The sequence below is a fragment of the Natator depressus genome, chromosome 14 (assembly GCF_965152275.1).
Source record: "Natator depressus isolate rNatDep1 chromosome 14, rNatDep2.hap1, whole genome shotgun sequence".
In the NCBI taxonomy this organism is placed as follows: Eukaryota; Metazoa; Chordata; order Testudines; family Cheloniidae; genus Natator; species Natator depressus.
Window position 1 is genome coordinate 39,360,819 of NC_134247.1, and position 17,834 is coordinate 39,378,652.

Genomic DNA, 17,834 nt, shown 5'->3' on the forward strand with positions numbered 1-17,834 from the left:
GCCCTAGCTGATGTCTGCACTATTTCAGACCTAGAGGATAGATTGGCTCAGTATATCCTCATAGACAAACCTTCTAGTGCTGCCAAAAGAGATGCAGCAGCAATTTGGTTGTTGTGGGAGGCATGTAAGGATTCTTACCTCCGCTTGTCTTCATGTAAAGAGGAAAAGGCACAAACGGAAAAGGGAGCAGACAATTGGAAAGTGCTGGCTAGAAATACCCAAAGTCAGCTGAAAATAGTGAAAGAGGCACTCCAGGAATGCAAAAAGAGAGAAAGATTCCTGGCAGACCAAGCTAAAGCCTCTGAGAAAATTGAAAGGGAGAATCATGTGCTCCAAGGTATGGTAAAGAAATTAACCTTGAAGCATGGCAGAGCACATGCAAATCGTAGTCATTGTGAATCACTAAAAGTCTGAAACAAAAATTGGGCTTTGCCTCTAAACAAGTAACAGCAGGTGAAGGGGGAGAAGGTCCTATGTACGGCACCCCCAGGCATAATTACAAAGAGAAAAGACAGGTTTCAGAGTAACAGCCGTGTTAGTCTGTATTCGTAAAAAGAAAAAAGAAAAGGAGTACTTGTGGCACCTTAGAGACTAACCAGTTTATTTGAGCATGAGCTTTCGTGAGCTACAGCTCACTTCATCGGATGCATAGCATATCGTGGAAACTGCGGAAGACATTATATACATACAGAGACCATGAAACAAAACTTCCTCCCACCCCACTGTCCTGCTGCTAACAGCTTATCTAAAGTGATCATCAAGGAAAGCCATTTCCAGCACAAATCCAGGTATTCTCACCCTTCCCCCCCCCCCCCCCCACACACACAGACACACATACAAACTCACTCTCCTGCTGGTAATAGCCCATCCCTCTTTGAAACCTCTCTTTATAATGCGCATGATAATCAAGGTGGGTCATTTCCAGCACTAATCCAGGTTTTCTCACCACCACCCCCCCCACACACACACACACCCCTCCAAAAACCACACACACAAACTCACTCTCCTGCTGGCAATAGCTCATCTTACAATGTGCACAGCAATAATCCAAGTTTAACCAGAACGTCTTGGGGGGTGGGGTTTGTAGGAAAAAAACAAGGGGAGATAGGCTACCTTGCATAATGACTTAGCCACTCCCAGTCTCTATTCAAGCCCAAATTAATAGTATCCAATTTGCAAATGAATTCCAATTCAGCAGTTTCTCGCTGGAGTCTGGATTTGAAGTTTTTTTGCTTTAAGATAGCGACCCTCATGTCTGTGATTGCGTGACCAGAGAGATTGAAGTGTTCTCCGACTGGTTTATGAATGTTATAATTCTTAACATCTGATTTGTGTCCATTTATTCTTTTACGTAGAGACTGTCCAGTTTGACCAATGTACATGGCAGAGGGGCATTGCTGGCACATGATGGCATATATCACATTGGTGGATGTGCAGGTGAACGAGCCTCTGATAGTGTGGCTGATGTTGTTAGGTCCTGTGATGGTGTTCCCTGAATAGATATGTGGGCACAGTTGGCAACGGGCTTTGTTGCAAGGATAGGTTCCTGGGTTAGTGGTTCTGTTGTGTGGTATGTGGTTGTTGGTGAGTATTCGCTTCAGGTTGGGGGGCTGTCTGTAGGCAAGGACTGGCCTTTCTCCCAAGATTTGTGAGAGTGTTGGGTCATCCTTCAGGATAGGTTGTAGATCCTTAATAATGCGTTGGAGGGGTTTTAGTCGGGGGCTGAAGGTGACGGCTAGTGGCGTTCTATTATTTTCTTTGTTAGGCCTGTCCTGTAGTAAAAAGGTTAACTCTGCAGAGGCTTGAGGGAATTAAGCAGCTAAACTTTGTGAAAATGTTAAAAAGGAAAAGTGTTAGAGAAAGAGCATTCTTGGTTTCTTTGCAGCCATTCTGAAGGAAAAATGGGCCCTTTCCAAAGGAATGTCTGTAAATTAGCCAGGCAAAAATAAACTATCTGATTAAAATCATTTGACTGGACAATTTAGTCAAATTTGCTAAAAGAACATAAGGGGGTTCTATTGGAACTTAACTGCCTCAAATGTATAAAGGGAATGTAAGATGTAAAAAAGAGAGCAGTGTGGAAGGGATGTTAAGGAAAAGAAAATGTGTATGTATCTGTCTGTGTGTGTGTAAATATGTAAAGTTCTAAGGACCAATTGGTTTTGTTTTTGTTTTAAGTAATGCCACTAAAAATTCTTTTGACTTTTTAATTCAAAGTTTCAGAGTAACAGCCGTGTTAGTCTGTATTCGCAAAAAGAAAAGGAGTACTTGTGGCACCTTAGAGACTAACCAATTTATTTGAGCATAAGCTTTCGTGAGCTACAGCTCACTTCATCAGATGCATACTGTGGAAAATACAGAAGATGTTTTTATACACACAGACCATGAAAAAAAAGGGTGTTTATCACTACAAAAGGTTTTCTCTCCCCCCATCCCACTCTCCTGCTGCTAATAGCTTATCTAAAGTGATCACTCTCCTTACAATGTGTATGATAATCAAGGTGGGCCATTTCCAGCACAAATCCAGGTTTTCTCCCCCCCCACTCTCCCCCCCACTCTCCTGTTACCTGGGGGGGGGGGGGGGGAACCTGGATTTGTGCTGGAAATGGCCCACCTTGATTATCATACACATTGTAAGGAGAGTGATCACTTTAGATAAGCTATTACCAGCAGGAGAGTGGGGTGGGGGGAGAGAAAACCTTTTGTAGTGATAAAAACCTTTTTTTTCATGGTCTGTGTGTATAAAAACATCTTCTGTATTTTCCACAGTATGCATCCGATGAAGTGAGCTGTAGCTCACGAAAGCTTATGCTCAAATAAATTGGTTAGTCTCTAAGGTGCCACAAGTCCTCCTTTTCTTAATTCAAAGTTGCAAAACTGACAGACCTTTTTGCTAGACACAGGTAATTAGCGTTGTTTGGCTTTGGGATTTGGCATTTAACCCTTACAAGGTAACTCAATGCTTTACAAAATTTAAAATGTTTTTAAGTTGTGGCTGCAGCAGGGCAGTCAAAATGAGGAGAATAGAAAAAAAATTTGGATTCTTTTTGTTTGGTTGGTTGGTTTTTGTTTTGTAAGAAAATAGCAGATGAGAGCTGTAGTAAAAAAAAAAAAAAAATAAGAAATTAAAAAAGGACAGTGCCCCTCTGAAGCAACAGCAGGGGTGAGGTGCACAAAACAAAAAGAAGCAATGTTAGAAACAGGGAGCCTTAAAATGGCTCTGAGTAATCAGACTGTCACTTTGATAAAGGTACATGAAAACTCTGTAAGCAAAAAAAAAAAAAAAAGAAATAGTTACACCTTATGTAAAAATGGATCTGGATCATGTTATAGAAGTTAAACTATGGAAGGAATGTGCATTTGCCTCAGAACATGCATATTGTAGAAGGGGCAAAAGAAATGCAAACATACCATGCTACTTAATTAAAATGCTATTCGGGCTCCAAAGGGACCATAATAGGTTGGGTTTTCTTTTTCAGGTTGCCGTGTGTTTTGGAAGCAGAAGTTAAAAGTGATCAAAACTCTGGTGAAAGTTGATTGTGTCTCTTTTAAGATAGAGTCTCTGAGCTGCTGATGGCTTTAAATCCAAAAGCAGGAAGCGTCCGTGAAAATGCAAATGATCTAAATGATAAAGGAAGGAAAGAACTAGCAGCACAAAGGAGCTGCAGATAAGGGACACACCTGGTCAGCAAACAAAATGTCTAAATAAAAGGCATGGGATAACAAGATAATTTTAATAAATTTAATAATAAGTACCCCTGTAACAACGTATAGTGTGTATGATTTTTAGAAAAACCCTTTAAGGTCGTATGGTAATGATGCTTCTCAGCTATTACCTGTAAATAAACTTAAAGCTTAACACAGCAGGAAAAACATTATAAACTTGGTCTGCTGTATAAGAAGGGAAACTGAGGTACCCCACCTCAGGGATTTCATGACTAAACAGTGGGATAATTTCCCCATAACCCTTAAAAGATCAAAGCCATTAAACCTGGCCTGCCTATAGAAAAAAACAGGAAAATATGGGGGTAATTCCTCTGTTTTGCCAGCAATCAGCAAGGGTATTTGTAAAAGAAATATTTTAAGCAATAATCTGCCACCCCAAAAGAGGTAGAAACATGTTCTTTTGTCTTTCAGAAAATCAGGAAAAGCTGATGCCAGCTGAAGAGCAACCCAATACCATGAATCTACTGTCACAATAGAAATTGTGTTTTGTGTTCTATGTTTTGTCTTGTCTTGTTGCTAGCACTGCTGTGTGTTTAAAAAAAAAATACTGAAGACCTGCAGGTACTTAAAAATAAATTAAGCTCTCTGTCCCAGCTACAGGACAGCCTGATACAAAAACAAGTACATGGCGATGTAGACTTGGTCCAAATTGGTCTGGGTAACTTAAAAGCCCGATGGAATCTTTGGCAATGGCTTAATACTACCACATGGCTTATGCATAAGAAAAAAATTTAGAAATAGGAAACTACACAGCCATAGCTATAGGATGCACTGAAGTGCAGATACTTGCCCTAGCTACTTTGGAACACAAAATGTTATGGGTCATATTGGGAAATATTAAGGGATTGATGCATTTGTTAAAACAAAGAAAGAGATCATTGTTTAACACTTATCAATATGAATGGATGTAATACGTTTCCAGTATCGTAAACCAGACTTGTTAATGGGAGAAATTGTTGTCAAAATTGCACACCAACAGTCCCTGCAGGCAAAGGTATTGAAGGTTAGCCCACTTCCCATATTACACATGGGATCCTTCTGGCTACCCTGGCCCTCAAGCCAGTGGGCTGGGGAGGGAGGGAAGCTATTGGACACTAGAGGTTGTACCGAATGGACTCCTCAAAAGTGGGTGTGCCTCACCTTGCCTGTTGCCCCAGAACTTTGTAGTAAAGATACATCACTAGGATCATGTATGTGGGATGAATTGGAATCACAAACTCAAATTGCCTCACAGTACCCTCTCTTGAATAGGCTACATAGAAAGTGACACTGACGATTATAAATCTTAGTGTCAAAAGGGGGATTATGTTGGATCATATTAAAGAAGTTCTGTATTAAAATCACAAATGAGTTTGATTCCCCATAGTTTAAATTTCAGGGTATTACTAATTAAGAGGTCTCTTGGTTTTTGGTACTGTTTCTCTCCCCCTCTGTGTGAAACTTGCAAGCTGCTAATTGTGTTAGTACATTCTAAGACAGAGTCTGTTCTCAAAGCAATTCTTTGTAACAACAACTACTCACACAGAGAGAGACTCAAAGCAATACTCTGTAACAATAGAAACAGCACCCAGAGACTCCCCGCCCTTTTGTTGTATTCATCTCGCTTTGTTAACAATTGTGATTAAAATAGAGATAGAGGATGTATGTGGATGGATGCTTGGTGTGGATAATAACTGAATGATCAGGGAGGTGCCAGCCTAAGAATGCAGTGTCCATCGGCTGAAGAAGGCGTCAAGTGGAAATCACCAGAGGACCCCCGGAGGGCAGACTGGAATCCACCCAACAGCCTCAAGAATGGGAGAACCAAAGAACAAGATAACATCCGGCAGCACGGAGCCGTCAGGAATGTGACATCTGCTGATTGATTCAGCAACAGCATGATGAAGCAATTCCCATAGACTGGCATAGGAAGAAATTCCTATAAAAATGGACTCTAGAAAGTGAGAACTTTGGGGTCTGATTCTGCAAACCAACTTCCAGGAGCATCCGATGTGCATCTGACGAGGCCCTGCTCCCTCCTCATGTCCAGGCCACCTGGCCAGTGGCTTGGCATGAGCAACTCTAAGGCTGGTAACAATGATAACAACCTTTCAGAACCTCTGTGTGTGTGTGTCTGTGTGTGTGTGTATGAATGACTGTGTGAATAAATATGAAATTGAATGGAATGTTATAGCTATAACTAACTGCTTACTATGATTCTTTCTGTATTCACAATAAATGTGGTATTTTGCCTTTTCCCCTTTAATAAGATCCTTCTGGTTTTTATTTTATTGGTATAACAGTTTTCCAAACATTTTTATAGCTCTACGCATTCTTTTACCTTTGCCAATTTCCATAGCTAGTGGAGAACGTAGCTTCTCAAAGTTAAAATTGAAAAAAACATATCTGCGTTCAACAATGGTGCAAGAGAGACTTCTTGGACTTGCCACAATGTCAATAGAGCATGAAATAGCTGGAAAACTGGATCTAAAACAACTAGTGACTGAATTTTCAAAACTAAAAGCAAGAAAAGTCACATTTTAAGAGCACAGAGTGTTTTTTATTCGGAGTGTTTTGTAAATACAGGTTAAAGTTCATTGAAGAGTTTTCTTATTTCTTTCTATATTGGATGTGGTGGCAATGGCAGTTAAAGCAGGATAGCGTAAATGGATGTTTTTGGATTTGTAATAATAAAAATTATAATTAACATTTTTAATGCATTTCTATTTGAAATCAGACTGAAATATCATCGAGCTGTTGTGTACAAATCTATTCTGAAAATTTTGTGTCTCTATTTTATTTGATCTCAGAAACATTGGGTGGACGGATGGAGGAACAGACAAACCAAATAATTAAGCTTCTGTTTTAAAAAAAAAAAATGCTTAAAAGCATTAAAAGGAGAAAAGGGACAAAATGTTTCCCAGTTTACCAAAAACCTCAGCCTAGATCTGCCCTTGGGGTTTGGGGTAGGAACGCCGATTGCATGGTTCACCTAGGGCGCCAGTCGCTGGCAGCTAGTCTAGGGCCGCCCCTGTCTACATGTGCCATCCCATCTGTCTGGAGTATTTCACAGAACCTGTCACTCTGGAGTGTGGGCACAATTTTTGCAGAGCCCTCAGTGCAGAGAAACTGCAACAGAGAAACCAGGCAGCTGGCAAATGTCGTAGAAATCGCTAAGCAGCTGAGTTTCCAGGCAGCAAAGGGAACAGGAGGGGACGGGGTGTGTGAGACACACCAGGAGGCTCTGAAACTGATCTGTGAAGAGGATCAAACCCCCATCTGTGTGATTTGCAGAGAGTCCTGGGCTCACTGTGCTCACACGGTGGTTCCCATACAGGAAGCCGCCCAGGAGTACAAGGTACCGAGTTGCTGTCCAGTCTAATGGGTAATAACTTTGGATTTTAATTACAGATTAATGGCATCACAAGTTGCCCGACACAGGTTTCACTGTGTCATTCATCTGTGTGTAGCCTTCATTGTATGAAAGCATTTCCGCTGTGCTTTACTTATATACCTAATGCATACTTATCACACCTAAATACTTATCAACCTTATACTTCTATTATCCTACAACTGAAATCTGTTTAGCCTACATTAATTATATGTAACACAGCATGTGAGTTAATCATAACATCACACAGCACAACACTAGATGGATAATAAAATGAACTAATTGGCTACGAAAGCCAGAAGGGACCATGTGGACCATCTAGTCTGACCTGGATAACAGATTAGAGAATTTCCCCTCATAATTCCTGCATTGAGCCCATACAGTCTTGTTGAGCTACAGCAAATCTTTTAGAAAGACTCCACTCCTTATTTAAACAATTTAGACTCATAGACTTTAAGGACAGAAGGGACCATCATGATCATCTAGTCTGACCTCCTGCATATTGCAGGCCACAGAACCTCGCCCACCCACTCCTGCAATTCACCCCTAAACTCTGGCGGAGTTACCGAAGTCCTCAAATCATGATTTAAAGATTTCAATTTACAGAGAATCCACAATTTACTAGCTTAAATCTGCAAGTGATCTGTGCCCCATACCACAGAGGAAAGCAGGAAAACCGCAGGCTCTCTGCCAATCTGACATGAGGAAAATTCCTTCCCGACCCCAAATATGGTGGTCAGTTGGACGCTGGGCATTTTTGCAAGACCCAACAGCCAGACACTCGGCAAAGAATTCTCTGTAACTCAGAGCCTCCCTGTCTAGTGCCCCATCACCAACCATGGGGACATTTGATACTTGCCATTGCATATAGAAAGAAATGCTGGCCAGTTCCCTTCTCCTGGGGCATAGGTGGGTCATGGGGGATTTCTCCTATGAAGCTCTTATTACCCCTTACAATGTCTGACATATTATACACATCCAAATTACATATTTATTAGTTCTTTTCCAATCACCTTTGAGTGTTATTTAATATTTGTATCTTATATAACTCATACAAATCACATTCGTGAACTTTTTTATTGTCAGGTCTTTTGCTGTCCAAGATATTTTCATGTTATTCTCTTTTCTGATTGTCTTATTACTTCTAATTATGCATAGCTCACTTTGACTCTTTTCTCCTCATAGGGATTTTTGGACTTCGCTAACTGCTCCCGGGCAGTACAATTTGGGTGTCTGTTGTCCTTAAGCACATTGTGTGGTCAAAACATCTCTTTGTTCAACATAGCAACTTAGGAACCCATCACTTAATAAGAAGGTCACTTAAAGCGACCTGTCCCTTATGTCAAGCAAACTGATAACCAGGCCAAAGCCAAGTCACTCAGTATAAACGCACAATCTCAGTCTCTCCAAACTTATGCATAAGAAATGACCCTTGTACCAATTCTCAATAGTGAGCATAATAACTAGTGGATGGAAAGCAGACAAACGGAGCAGATGTAGCAGGAGCCCAGGCATCAGGATGGCTCACATTAATTCATGACCTACCAAAGTTTACAGTATTAAGGCCCCAATTTAGCAAAATGGCTGAATTTGGGGCACCTGAGTTTCTCTCTCCCACCTAGAGAACTGCAGGGCAGGTGCTCCAGAGCTGTGTAGCCACCACAGCTGCAGGGGGAGTCAGTGGGAGCTGCAGGTGCCCAACCCCTCTGAGAACCAGGCCCAGGGATATAAAGGCTGACACTCAAAATCTAGACTCTACATGAAAAGCCACTTGTTAGAGCTGGCCCCAGCCCATCACTGTGCTCTGGTGCTGCACGGCAGCTAGTCTGGGCCAAATGGGCCATAGGGAGGGAGAAAGCCCCTCCCCCATGGTGAGGGATCCCTCCAGCACAGCAGCCTCTTGTCCCTTCTCCCCAGCAGCTGCAGGCAGAAGGCGGGTTCCTGAGAGGGCTGGGAATGGGGTGGGGGTGGTGCGGGCACGTAGAAGAGGGAGGGGAGTGGAGCAGGGACAGAGGGACGTGGACAGTGTAAAGCTGGGTCTCTGACACTCTGCACGCTGGGCAAGACACACGGGGGCCATTGTCAGAGGGAGGTAGCTCTGGCTGGCTTCAGAACTTCCTCAGCCTCTGCCAAGGTCTGCACCGGCCCCTGCAGCCACTGAACAGCGGAGTCACAAATGGCCCCTCCCCTCTCTCCTTTTGCCAGTACAGGGGTGAATCTGGCTTATGGAGTCAACCTTCCCCCTGCCTCAATTTTCACACGAATAAAATGATTTTATTATTATTCCTATTTCTGTCTATGGAGGACGAGGGCCCCATCGTGCTGCTCTCTGTAGAGACGCTGAGTAAACAGATCCAACAGCTCACAATTAGAGCCAGGATTTCACACACTCTCAATATCCCATTAGTGTCAAAGGGCCCAAAGTGGGTAAAGTTACTTTTATGTCAAAGTCTTTGCATGATCTGAATCTAGGTTACGACAAAAGGCTGTAAGTGAATGAGACAAACCAACTGGAGTCTGAAGGGCGGGAGGGGATGATGAGGGAAAAGTAGATCTCACTTACAGATTGTGGGTCCTGGGATTGTTCTGAGGCTGCAAGGGTGTTGGTTCCTTTGCTGGGAGGTGCCTGAATGAGGGAGGAAAGAGAAGGTTTCAGATTAGTTTATATTAAATACCTCTGTGTGTCTCTGGGCCTCTCTGTCTGTTTCTCTGTCATGATGGAAACACAAGTCTAGGAGTTCAGAATGGGAAAGCTGTTATAAATATGAAAGCCTGAAACTGCGTCTCTTTCATTCTTTCCCCTTCAGACACTCTGCCGTCTGCACTGGTGACACAAAGAAGGGAATCCCTAGGAACATTCAGACAGGGTGAGGCTGCAGGTGGAGATTGTCTTTAAATTATGAGAAAATTCCAGTAAAAACAGCTTCATGAGATTGTAGCTAAAGTTACCAACCGAAGCGACAGCAGCCATGACACACAGCCCAACAAATAAACCTATTGCAAAGTGAGGAGATCCCAAGCTGAAGTCACACAAACACTCCTGACAGTTACCTTGGTGCTGAGTTCATGCCCACGCTGACGAACAGAAACACTCCCACCAAGCAGGGCCAGAAAAGAGCTCTCTGCCCTGAGGGCTGACACATTCCTCTGCTTCAACCCGGGGCAGGGGGTCTCCCCATCGCTCTTCTCCAACATCTTGCCTTTCCTCTGGGCACGGCTGGGCCCTCCCATTAGAGCTGCTCACTGCTTCCTGGACTGGGGAGATGCTCTTCCTCTGATGCTGGCAGCTCCTCCCTTCTCTCTGGGCTGAGGATGGGGCTACCCCACCCAATGCCACCTCCTACTCTGGTCTTAATTGGCTCTTCCCCAATGTTGCATCTTCCTCGCTGTTACCTGGCCTAGGAGTGGAGGATGCATTTAGCAGAGGACGCTTATCTCAGCTCTGGGTTTTAAAGCTAGTACCTGTCTCCTCTGCTCCTTTCTCACGAAAACATCTACTACCTTCCTTGCTGTGTCTCTGACGCTGGGAATGGAGCAGCCCCAGCACGGGGAGCTGAAGCCTCTGCAACAAAATGAGAAACCAGTGAAGTGGCTCCTATTACACAGATTGAAGAACTGCAGTGACATCTCTGCTCAGTCTCAGGTGCCCAGGACAGAGGCAGCTCTGATCCCTGCATGCTGGGCTGTGAGGGATTCACCTTGGGGAGACATTGCTGGGAGGTGGAGGTGGGGGATGGGCAATTCTGGGCTTTGGGGGTGGCCAGAGAGTCTATGGGGAGGGATCAGTCATAGCCCTGAGGGGGGGATCTGGGCTGTTGGGTAGTGGTGGGGTCAGTTCCGAGCTCCTACCTCCCCTGAGCCGGGCCCCCAGCAGGATCCGGGTTTGTCTGGACTGTGACTGGGGGCAAGTGACATTTATCGATGCTGGTGACAAGGCCCCGATCTTCACTTTCCCGCATTGGGAGGAACCTATTTCTGTTCACTCCAGGGCAGCTGTCCCAGCATATCGTGGACAAGGAGCCCTCAGTGCAGGCTCTGCTGGGCCTCAGGCATCGCGGGTGGTTCTCTCTGAGTGCAGCAGCCACTGAAATTCCCTCCTGCCCCACCAGGTCTCCCTCTGGACCGGTAAGACCTGGCTCTTCTGCACAATGGCAGGGGTGGGGTGGTGGTGAGGGGGGTGGGGCATTAAGATTTTGCTCCAACAGAGGGAAGTGAAGGGAAGTCCAGTGCCCACCCTCCTCCAACCCCTCCGTCCCTGCGTTGAGCCCAGGGTGAGTCCGGCGTAGGGTGCTCTCTTCCCCCATCCGCACCTGTGCTGGTCCCAGGGCTAGCCAATGATAAGGGAGGCAGGGAGAGGTGGAAAAACCTCACCAGAAAAATGTGATTGTTAATATCTGGGGTTTGCTTAGTTATGGGCCTGGGAGGACCATCGCTGCACAGGCTGGTTTCTCAGGTTTCCCAAGGGCTGCAGCATTGGGGTCCATGGCTGTCAAGCGGAGAGACTGAGCTTCTACATGGCCACTGCTCCCTCGCTCAGCAGAGCCACCGGCTGTCGGTGAGACCCGCTGGAACGGTTGCGATGTCAGAATCGCCTGTTTCTCCTAGGCTGGCTGCCAGCTTGTAGCTTACAGCTGTGCAGCAAACCGTGATGACTGGCAGGGCTGGGTTCATTCAGCGCACACACCACTGTCGGTCACACGTTGCAAAGTACAGGCGCTCGCTTCCTGAACATCATTCGGGTTTGTGTGGAAACCAGGCTTAGTGTTTGTGTGTGTTCCTTGAGCACCTAGAGGCCCCAGTTGTGCACAGACACACAGCGAGTGACCGTCCCTGCCCCGAAGAGCTAACGAACAGGAAGGATTATTATTCCTTACAGATGGATACTTGAGGCCCAAAGAGATGCAGTGACTAGCCCACGGTCGCCCAGGAAACCTGTGGCAGAGCTGGGGATTGAATCTAGGTTTCCCACAGGCCAGTCCTGTGCATTGAACACAAAACCGTCCTTCCCCAGCAGGAGCGACCCATGTACATGTGTAGACTGACACAGGAGGTGTGTTACTGGCCCCTTTGCCTGCACTGGCTCTGAGGGACGGTATTCCCCAGCGCTGCAAACAGGTGTGACCGCCCCAGATTGGCTGACACGCTGGGGATTGAACTGGGTACTTCCAGAGCTAAAAGGTATGACCCACCACACCTTGAGCTAGAGTCAGGCTTATGGGTCACTACCTGTAATACTCTTCAGTACTCTGCGGCTGGGCTCAGCTGGAGGGGCTGAACAGCGGGTTACACAGGGTGTCTGGAGAGAAGAAAATGCAGGATGTATTTACCCCACTTCTCCCCTCTCTTCCCCCAATGAGTTCCAGGTGTCCTTCCTGCTGAGGGTTACACCCCCTTCTCCCCCTGCATCAATTGAGAGGGCAGCCATGGTGTTCAGTAAACACTCAGCCAGCACTTGCAGGACACTGGCTTTATGCAGGTTTCAGAGTGGTCGCTGTGTTAGTCTGTATCAGCAAAAACAACGAGGAGTCCTCGTGGCACCTTAGAGACTAACACATTTATTTGAGCATAAGCTTTCATGGGCTAAAACCCACTTCATCAGGTTGCCACAAGTACTCCTCGTTGTTTTGGCTTTATTCAGTGACCATGACCTTCTACGGATCAGCTCTGCACAGTCTGAGAACTGGTTCTACTCAGCTCGTGGCAGGCCCTTTAAAGAGACACTTCCCCACAGCAGTGTCTGCAAAGTGACTTTGCCCAGTCACTCTGCTCTCTGTGCAGGGCTCATTCTCCCCCATGTCCACCGTGCTGGGGACATCTGCAGGCGCCCCATCATAGCAAGGAGCTGCGGGGAGGCTTTTAGGGTGCACAGGGAAAGTGATCAGGGTGGGGGTTGCATGTCACTCAAGTCTCACTCAATGAAAGGGTGATGGGAATATCCCACTGTGCCCTGGAGCTGTGTTTGCAGCCAGATGAAGTAAACATGGTGAGATTTGAGTCATCTTTAGAACCCAGTGTGGATACAAACTTTGTATCCTCATCTGATCCGCCATCCACAAACATGGGCCATGGATATCTGCCTCCGCATCCGTGGCTGCCAAGTGGATCTCCCCGGCTATCCGAAGACTTGCAGGGCTCTAGTCATCTTACCGCAGGCTTGGGTCTTGTAATAAACAGGCTTGGCAGGCAGCCCAGACTTCAGTGTATACACCCAGCTTCTTCTTTAATTCTCCTTCTCTTCTTGCTGTCTGGCTCTCCGCTGTGCGGATTCTGCTGAGTGCGCTCTGCTTTCCAACAGCCTGACACAGCCCAGGGCGTCTCCACCAAAGTAAGATGCACGTTTTATTGCAATAGAGAAAAAGGGAGCGATTCTCCGGTTGTTGCTGTTGAAGTGCTCATATTATGCTTGGTACAGAGCGTGTGTCAGGTTCATCAGCCCCTTCCTTATCCTTACCCTTTAGTCTACATCTCCAGAGGCGTGTAAGCATGGTGTCGTGGCATAGCATGCTGCCCTGGGCTATAGAGGTTCTAATCCTAGTTCTGCCAGTGGGCTACTGCGTGACTTTCAGGTAAGTCAATTTCCCTCCTTATGACTCTTCTTCCCCACCTGTAAAGTACTTTGAGATCTATGGACAAAAAATGCTCTATAAGAACTAGATATTCCTATTATCCTTTGTTCTGATTCTCCAGCCTCAGTCCCCATCTTCCTCTTTCATGTTCTATATTTCCATCCTTCAATCTGTCTCTGTGCAACTACTTCGCCCTACAAGACCCATGCAGCCTTTTAAGACCCCCTTGAATCCTCCTTTTCTTTCTCCGGCGTTGATTTTCATCGAAACATTTCGCTAAATACTTAAAATGTAACCAAGTGATTCCTGTGTTCGTTAACACATTTCGAAGACTCAGCAGGCTGTGTTGTCGTAGCCATGTTGGTCCCAGGATATTAGAGAGACAAGGTGGGTGAGGTGATATTAGGGTGACCAGATGTCTCAATTTTGTAGGGACAGTCCCAATATCTGGGGCTTTGTCTTATATAGGTGCCTATTACCCCATCCCCATTTTTCATACTTGTTATCTGGTCACCTTGATACCTTTTATTGGACCAACTTCTGTTGGGGAGAGAGACAAACTTTCAAGCTTACTCAGAGCTCTTTTTCAGTTTCCCAGACCTGAAAACGAGCTCTGCGTAGCTGGAAAGCGTGTCTCTCTCACCAACAGAATTTGGTCCAACGAAAGATACCACCTCACCCATGGACCTTGTCTCTCTAAAGGTGGAGCATTTCATTGACCCCAGTGTCCCTGACCGTCCTGCCATCAGAGGTACCTCAAGTAACCTGGCTTGCAGCCCACTTCCACTGTACAGATCTCATACATTGTGTGACTTAGGAAGTATTAAAATTAAGATAAGTAGAAACTGAGGAAATCGCTCAGTGGAAACCTGTTCCCAATGTGGAAACTCATTAGGCTCCCAAGGGGTTGCTGTGAGAGGAAATCTCCCATTTACCACGTGACAGATTTAGCAAGATAAAGAAGCCCAGAACATGGCTTCTGGCAGGATGCCTGGTTCTCTGCAGGGTGCTTGCTCAGGGCTGTGGGCACTGATGTACTCGGCTGGGCCCTGTTAAGGCTGGGAGGGGTGAGACTGGATGCTGCATGCAGGGAGAGGGAGACTTTGTTGGTAGTTTAAGATTTATTTCTCAGTCAGGCGCAAGGTGCAGTGTTTGAAATGGGGGAAGGGGGAATCATCCAAATCCAGCTGCATGGATAATAACGTTTTAGCATGGGCGGCGCTAGGTTTGTATAATTTTTGGTGGTGCCCAGAACGGACCCAAGCAGAGCTGTCCTGTCCATAGGACGGACCGGGGCGACCGCTTTGGGGGAGCCCCGCCCTTCAGGGGGAACACGGGGGCCAGGGCAGCCTGCGGGGTTAGCGGGGGCCTGGCACCAGCAGCAGCAAGCGACCCGGCCCCAGCCCGCCCCACTCCACTCACCCCGCCCCGCTGGCTCCCGGCGTCACTCGGGGGAGGGGGCGGAAGCCAGAAAGAGGTGGGGAGGGGGCGAGAGCTTGGGAGAAGGGGCGGAATGGGGATGGGCGTGGAGCAGGGGCAGGAAGGGGCAGGGCAGGGGCGAGAAGAGGTGGGGCGGGTGCTTAGAGGAAGCGTGGAGTGGGGGCAGAGCAGGGGCGGGAAGAAGCAGGGTGGGGCAGGCTGGGGCTAGGTCTCTTGCTGCTGCTGGCACCAAGCCCCCTGCTAACCCTGCCAGGCCACCCTAGACCCCGCGGGGCCCAGGCCTATGGACGGGACGGCTCTGAAAATATAACCCCAAACATTGGTGGGGCCGTGCCCACGTTCCTGAATATTGCTGGAGCACGGGCACCATGAGCCCATATAAACTTGCCGGCTGTGGGTTGCTGTGGGGAGGCGTTCTCTCCCTGCACTGTCTCCCTACCGACTCACCTCTGCTGCTCACACGCGTTCCAGGCGGCAGTCAGTATTTCACGTCCTAGAGGCCAAGCCCCTTGTAAGTACCCGATAGACTAGATCCCCTCCCCACCCCAACACACAGATCCAGCATGTGGGTGGGTGGGTCTCTGTGCGGTGCGTGCCTTCTTATGGCCGGGAGATGAGCGGAGTTGGTTTAGGAAGCAGGCAAGGTGCACCCCTCTTTCTGTCTGCCTTTTTTACTGTCCTGCAATAATTGTATCAGGCCAGGAAGTTTGAGAATGAATGTGGCAACTCGTATGGGATCCTTTTGTCACGGCTTAATCCAAGGTGTCCAATCTGAAAAGCTTCCCTTTCCTTATACTATTACATTGAGAAGTGCGGGCAGGTGTTAAGTTAACATGTTTGTGCCACATCATGCAGAGGGCATATAATCTCAGTCTCATCTCTAGAGATTGTCATTCCCACCACGTACCCCGTCCGCAATCTCACGACAGGCGTTTTTATTCTCCAAGATGCTTTGATCTCAATCAGAGGAGCGTTCATCTTTTCATCAGTTAATATCTTCCTATTTTTCTGTATCCTCACCCGTTGTCATTCCCACCTGAATTTCCAGTTGTCCAGTTCTGGCCAGGTCATCAGCGATCTCACTCGTGTGTTGGAATCCATTGAACTGTCAATCTATTGCCTTGCTTTCACATCCTCTGAGCCTGCTTATGAATTACATTCTCAATCCATCTCCTTGCAATGACTTCCCCTTTAGGGTGAGATCCACCCCTGGACAGAGAGCCCCTGAGTGAATCTCTCTTCATGCTCTGTACAGTGCTGCCCTCTCTAGCAGGAGTCCTGGGGCTTCTCTTTCTTTCCCCCTTTGCCCAGAAGTTCTTACAGCCACATAAATTTTTGATTCAATAATTAAAATGCAACTAAGTGGTTCCTAACTGAATGAGTGAGATGCACAGAGTCAGCAGGTCAGTTTCTTTCGGAGTGGGGTGGGGGGCAATGTCTGCAGGGTGGATTTTCTCCAATCAGTTTGCTGTCTGTGCAGGGCTTCCCTACACCATGTCCCTGATGGTGGAGGTGTCAGCAGGGCCGCACCCCTGATAGTAAGAACATAAGGGAAGGGGTTTAACGTGCATGTGGCCAGGAGACTGGGGGTGATTTTGTCAGTGAAGGTGAGGCAGGAATATACTTTGAGGTCAGGTCATTTGGAAGTCACATAGCACTAATGCCTCGTAACATTTCAAGCCACCCAGGGCATGGCTGGAAGTCCAAAATATTGCAGATCTCTGGAGGGTGAGTCATTCGCAATGTGTAACAACCAGACATCCCTCAAATCCCACATAAGGTCTTGAAGTGGGATTTAAGTGTTGCCTAACCCTTACCCAGCTTAAATTTCATCCTGAGTGAATATCCCGGTAGCAGGATTCTGGCACTTTTCTTTCCCTCTTAGCCAAGAACCTTTTGCGCTGAAACTTTGGATTCAAGAATTAGAATGCAGCGAAATGATTCCTGAGTGAAGGAGTGGCCTGCAGCGCTCCAGCGGCTCAGTTTCTTGGCATCTTTTTCTTGTTTAGAGGAAGGATCACCTAGTGGTTAGGGCACTAGTTAGGCCATGGGACACCCAGCTTCAATCCCCTGCTCCACTGCAGACTTCTTGAGTAACCCTGGGCAAGTCACTTAACCTCTCCGTGGCTCAGTGTCCCCATCTGTACAATAGGGGTAGCAGCATTTCCCTATCTCACAGGGATGTTGGGAGGGTCAGTACACATGAAGCACTCGGGATCTATTGATGAAAAGCACTAGATAACAAATGGGTGTTACATTGTTAGAGATGTATTACTTTTTATTAATTATTATTAATATTATTATTATTATTTTTATGGCTGTAGCACCCAAAGGCCCAAATGAGGGTGCAGGGTGCCCATTGTACTGAGCACTGTCAAACAGATTATAGGGTTGAATTGATCCTGCCCCACTGAAGTCCATGGAAGTTTTATAAGGGCTCGTCGACACAGGGAAATTGACAGCAGTAGGTATTCCAGACAGCCTGTGGACACTCTCTTCTGGAACAAAAGTCACCTTATTCTGGAATAATTACTGCAAAATCCCACGTAGAGTAATTCTTCTGGAATAAAATCCTTTTTTTATTCCACAATTCCATCTGCCTGGGGAGCTGGTCTGAAATAGCGTATTCTGAAAGGGTTATTCCGGTCAGTTTCCCCCTGTAGCCAAGCGCAGAGTGTTTAAAAGCGTAGCTGAGTCACAGAGAAGCTGTTGGCAGTGACTGAGCTGGGACG

The 17,834-nt window shown here is 46.6% G+C and overlaps 1 pseudogene; it reads left to right on the forward strand.

The window, feature by feature from the left end:
• Positions 1-325: 325 nt before the first annotated feature.
• LOC141998040 (zinc finger protein RFP-like) overlaps positions 326-17,834 on the forward strand; it is a 338,200-nt pseudogene continuing 320,691 nt past the window's right edge.